General features: G+C 51.9%; 1 protein-coding gene across 2 annotated transcripts in view; it reads left to right on the forward strand.

Annotated features, from left to right (window-relative positions):
- The window catches only part of P2RY6 (pyrimidinergic receptor P2Y6), a 39,931-nt gene that overhangs the window by 27,870 nt on the left and 6,566 nt on the right, over positions 1–5,495 (forward strand). The gene's annotated exons all lie outside the window — the stretch shown is intronic.

Raw genomic sequence — 5,495 nt, forward strand, 5'->3', positions numbered from 1 at the left:
CTGGGCCATCTTCAGTGGTACTTGTGTCCCACTCATGCTTGAGTCCCTTGTAAGAACAACAATAGTTGAAAAACACATAAGCTTTTCACCATAGAAACCCCAACGGTGCTCCCTTTCTTCACATTGACATACTTGTTGTAATACCGGTAATAACCTCTTTGAAACACTCCAGCAATGCCTTTAGGAGTGAAATCCCACATCAGTATCAGCTTGGCAGCTCCCCTATTTTGACATCTATGAGTTTCTTCTCCCTCGATGGCGTGACTGACGCCATCTTGGAGGCCAGGGCGTCCACTCTGACTAGCCACGTGACGACTCAGGTTCTTTCTTGAAGAGAGATCCAAGTGGCACACCTCCACAGAAAGGTTCTTAAAATGGGACATCCTAGGGGTCCGGGCAAGGAACAGAGACCCTCCCACACCAGCTAAGGAAAGAGGGTTTATCAGAAGGTTTCTGGATCTCCCAGAGCCCTGGGAAGGATAAGAGATGCTACAGGCCTGGACTTGGGAAGCCAGGCACATGGACTCTCCCTCTGCTGTCGCCACTGCCTTCTGGGCCCTGTGGTCTCTCTCGCAGTTCTCAGCCCCAAGACCACCCATGACTTCTCAGCCCTGTGCCCACCAGGGTCACTAGGGTCTCTGACTGCTTCATCTTATTCCCAAGAGAGAACCTGTTGCTAACTTGCCAAACCTCAGTTTCCTTGCCTGCAAAGTGAATATGGTAACTATGAAGAATAAATGAGATATGGCATGTAAAGCATCTTTGCACAGTGCTTGGTGCATAGCCAGTGCCCAATAAAAACATCTGTCCTGATTACGGTGGGGATGACGTGAGCTCACTGATAGGTAGCTGGAGTCATAGCAGGGACTCAGGAGATGCAAGTTCCCTTTTTGCTCAGCCTGTGGAGGCTGAAGAGAAACTGAAAGGAGCAGCCTCAACCCCCAAATTCCCCAAAACTGCAGCTTCCCCTTCCTTGCACTCAAAATGGTTGTTTCAGTTCTAGCTTTAATTCCTGTTGAGCAGGAGGTGAGAAGGGGAAATGAGAAAGAGAAGAGAAATCAGGTGTCCTGCCCTCCCTGTGCCCTCCTTCTGCCAGGTTTGTCTGCTTTTGTGGCCAGCCTGACACCACAAGTGGAACCAAAACTCCTCCAGAAAGGATTGACTCTGCCCCCTGCTCATTGTCCTCTGGGTGCCAGAGGCAGCCAGGCTCTGTGACCTAGAGGTAGGCCAGATTGGGGATAGGAAGTAGTGCCTAGGGGCATAGCTCAGATGTTGGTGTAACAAAGCACATCTCCCAGTGAGCTTTCTCAAGGTGGAATATTGTGGCCTGGGAGAGAAGGAGTGATCTAGCTGTCATGGGAAGTATGCAAGTAAGGGTCAGACAGACAAGCCCTGTCAAAGAGGCTTCAGGAAGACTCCTTCTCTGAGTTGTTGGAAACAACTCTGGCTCAGATGCTCTTAAAGCCTCTCTGACCCTGAGGGTCCAGAACTCAGAGCCCTGACATTGGCCCCTGAGTAGCCAAGGCAGTAGCATCAGGAACCTGGCCTCAGGTTGGCCTGAGGTGGGCTCCAGGGGTCTTCCTTGCCCTAGGTTGGCTGCTGCCCAGGTCAAGGATGGGTTGGTGACAGGAGCACATAATGACCCTGTCAGGTAGGCATCATGCCTAGCCCTGTTTATCGGGTGGCAATTCAGGCTCAGAGAGGGTAGGTGGCTCGTGCTGGGTCGCACAGCAAGTTGGTGATGGATCGCAGCCTGTCTGACTCCTCATGGGAAGGAAACTGGGTCTTGACCTGTGTTATCCTGTGCCCTTGCTGCTAAACTCACAGGCTAGGGGCTGGGCAAGGGGGATTCCAGACCTTGTTTCCCAGCAGGCAGGCCAAAGTTGGGAGACCTATTCCCACATCCAGCTTGGTCTGGGCTGGTTCCTGGCTGGCTAGCAGGCTGTGACTCAGGCTTCCAGCTCCTGCTTCTGGCCGTCAGACCTCCTCATCCCTTCCAGATATGAGGGCCTTGCAGTGGGGGGAGGGGAGGGGAGAGGCTGCCAAGTCATCTAAAGGGTATCCTTAGACCATAGGATCCAAGCAGCCCAAGAAGCTTCAACACTTGTCAGTTCTTCCTTGCATTTAAACTGAATTACTTCTGTTGCAGGCATAAATTGACCCCATATGTTATTGTCCGAATTTTAAAAAAGTTGTCCCCTCTACCGGATGAGGGACTTCATTGTTTCTGCCAGTGGTATACCTGGAGGGGAAATGGGTGGTGGATACCTGGTGTCAGAGTGACACTCCCAGGGCCTCAACCTCAGACAGACAGGCTCAGCACTGGCCCTGTCAGCCTGCCAATGTCCCCAGTGGCTCCTGAGAGTCATATTGACCAGGCAAAGACCTGAGAACAGGGCTCGAGCTTATCTGGTAATGAGAAGTAGAGAAAGGCTGGAGACTGGCTCAAGAGGAAAGGAGGCTGGGAACCGGGTCCTGAGGTTGTTCAGTGCCAATCCCAAAGGGGAGGCCCCTGCTGTGTGCAGACCTGCCACCCAGCCCAAGGCCACTTTTCTGAAGGTGAGGCTGGCCGTCCTGGGCAGTTTGCTGGCGCCATCTCATGGCCATAGGCCCTCAGTGCAGGGAAGACATTCCCCTGGGAGTCCCCTGGACTTTGGGGGAACATTGGAAAAGGGGGCTGTAGAGTCAGAAAGACCCTGTTAAATTGCCACCTGGCTAGGACATCTTGGGAACCTCACTGGTCCTTCCTCAATCTTAGTTTCTTCATCTGTAAAATGGAAAGAAGAGTCCCCCACCCCACCTACCTAGAGCTGCAGATAGACTGTGGTGAGTTGAGGGAGCCCAACGTGGGGGCATTTAGGCGGGGCCTGGAATTGGCCATTCCATTAACAAGTGTTTATTGTGTACCTACTGTGTGCCAGGACACCTCACATACATGGTGTCATTTAATTCTTAAACCAGCCTATGTGGTAGATACCAATAATCATTCTCATTTCACAGATGAGAAAATTACAGGAAGGATAAGTAAGGATTATTCAAAGAAGGTGGGAAAAAGCATCCCAGGCAGAGAAAACAGCTTGTATGTAAGCTTAGAGGCTAGAAAGCCAGGCGGGGAAGGCTGAGGCTGAGCTCAGGAGCAAGGCAGTAGCATTTGGGTTCTGGCCTCCCATCTGGCCCCCTCTTTGCACAACTCATCCCATGCTCTAGCCACAATATTTATTTTTCATTTCTCACACAGGGTAGGCTCATTCCCTACCTCTACGCCTCCTACCTGAGATGTTCTCTTCAATCTTCAGAGTCCAAGTCCCCTTGACCCTTTAAGGCCCAGCAATAGACATGTCTTCTGCAGGAACCTGTCCTGATCACCCCTCCCAGGTGTACCTATGAGTCCTAACACCTAAGCTCTTCCTCCTGAGCCCAACCCAGCTGACAGGAACTGAAACCCAAACCCAAGATGACACTCCCAGGAAGCCCTCATAGTTGCTTCTATTCTTGGGACACACAGTGACCCACCCTGGTGGGGGTGACCAGAGGAAGTCATCCTGGGAAGATTGGCTTCTGGACTGAAGACCAGGCCTCTCATGGGTCCCAGCACAGCTCAAATCAGACCGAGAAGTCCACAATCTTAACTGGCACAAGTGACTTCCTAGCACTGACTTGAATATGCAGTAGGTGCCCAATCCATGCACAATTGATGAAGTGTTTACCAGCTGTTTAAACTTAAATTTTCTCAGTTTGGTTTAAACTTTTGGCCCCAACTTGGTTGCTCAATTCCCTTGCCTATAAAATGGGTTTGTGAGTAAGGTCAGTGCTTACACCTCGCAGGGTAAAAAGGATCCTCCCTCCCTTTGGCAGTCCATCCTCACACTTGCTGGTGGCCAGTATCACCACATTCTACTAAAGAGGCTCAAAGAGAGGAAGGGGCTTGTCCAGAGTCATGCAGTGAGTAAGGGCCAAGTGGAACGAGAACCTGGGCCTCAAACTTCCAAGGCAGTGTTCTTTCCCTGAACCACCCTGTCCCTCCTCCCCTAGTTACCTCAGCTGCTCCAAATCTAAGCCCACCTCCTCCAGGTCACCTTCCTGAGTGTTGCCTCCACCACTGGAGCTGGCTTCTTTGAGACAGTGAGGTGAGGAGCCACATCCCCTCCTCTAGTTGTTCTGATAGCTCTTGAGTCCTGGTCTGGTGGTGAGAAGGGGTGGGAGGAGGACTTGGCACAGGCAGGGAGAACTCGTGTGAGTTCTTAGGGCATCACCTCCATCCCCACAACTGACACCCATCACTCCCCTGTGAGCTCCAGACCTGCAGTGGGGAAGGAGGCAGGGACTGCTAAATGGGGAAATATGGAAGTATCTGATGACATATAGTCAATGCTCAGTAAAGGCTGTAGAGAAAAGGAAGACCGAAGAAGGACAGGAGAGGGTGGCTAAATAAGTAAGTGCATAAGTAGATTGCCACATAGAGGGATGGGCATGTCTGTGAATGAGATATTGAATGAACTGAGAAAGGAGAGGTGGATGAAGGAGTGGGTGACTGGGAAGATGGCTCTGGGTATTACAGCTGAAGAAGGAACCAGAAACTATTTAACCACCAACCTGCCCGTTTGACAGATGAGAAAACATAGGGGGCTGAGGAGAAAGGAAGCTGCTGGGTTCGTGGCACTGGTAAGCAGCCTCTGGTCCGCCCCACCCACCCACCCACACACACACTCCCCTTTCTCTACCACCTCTTTCCTCTGCTGGGGTGGGAAAGGGTTCTGGGAAGGAGACCGTTTCTCCGCCTCCTTACTCCTCTAGGCCCAGTTTCCGCCAGAGCTTGGTGTTAGGGGTGTTAGGGAGGGGGTGGCTCCCCGTGGGGGCTATTTCAGTCAGAGACGGCCCTGCCAGGAAACAGAGGAAGCTGCCCGCCCTGTCAGAGGTGTTGAAACTTGGTCTGAGGGCAGGACAGTGGGAGCCTCACGTCTGGCTTCTCCTTGCTACACACTTGGGGCCACCAAGGCGCTTCAGGGACAAGAGGCACTTCAGGAACAGGAGGCTGCATGTGAGTTTTGGTTGTGTCTCCTGGCCACAGACCAGTGTGAGGTGGGTCTGGGATACAAGGCACTGTGACATTGGGCAGGCAAGCTGGGCTTATTGCCCAGAGGAGGTCCACAGGGTTGGGGAACATAGAGGAAGTTACTCTACCCAGATAGGGCATCAGAAAAGGAAGAAGCAAGATTGAATCTGGAACTTGATGGACACTTGGAGTTTTGATGAGCAAAGATAGGTTAAATGGCACTTTGTGTAAAGCAGACAGTAAAGATGAGGAGACCGGAGAGGAAGTCTGGATCTCTGGCTGTGAGTGGCTGTGTGGCAACCTCGATATCTTGGGAACAGTGTGACAAGAGAGAAAGGGACAGGTAGGTTGGAGGGACCTGAGGTATTTCAGATGAGGCTAGAGGCTCTGCAGGAGCATGACTATCAGAGCAGAGGTTTGAGCTTTTCCCCAGAGGACAGAG

Source organism: Pteropus alecto, unplaced genomic scaffold, assembly GCF_000325575.1.
Source record: "Pteropus alecto unplaced genomic scaffold, ASM32557v1 scaffold7, whole genome shotgun sequence".
NCBI classification, from domain to species: Eukaryota; Metazoa; Chordata; class Mammalia; order Chiroptera; family Pteropodidae; genus Pteropus; species Pteropus alecto.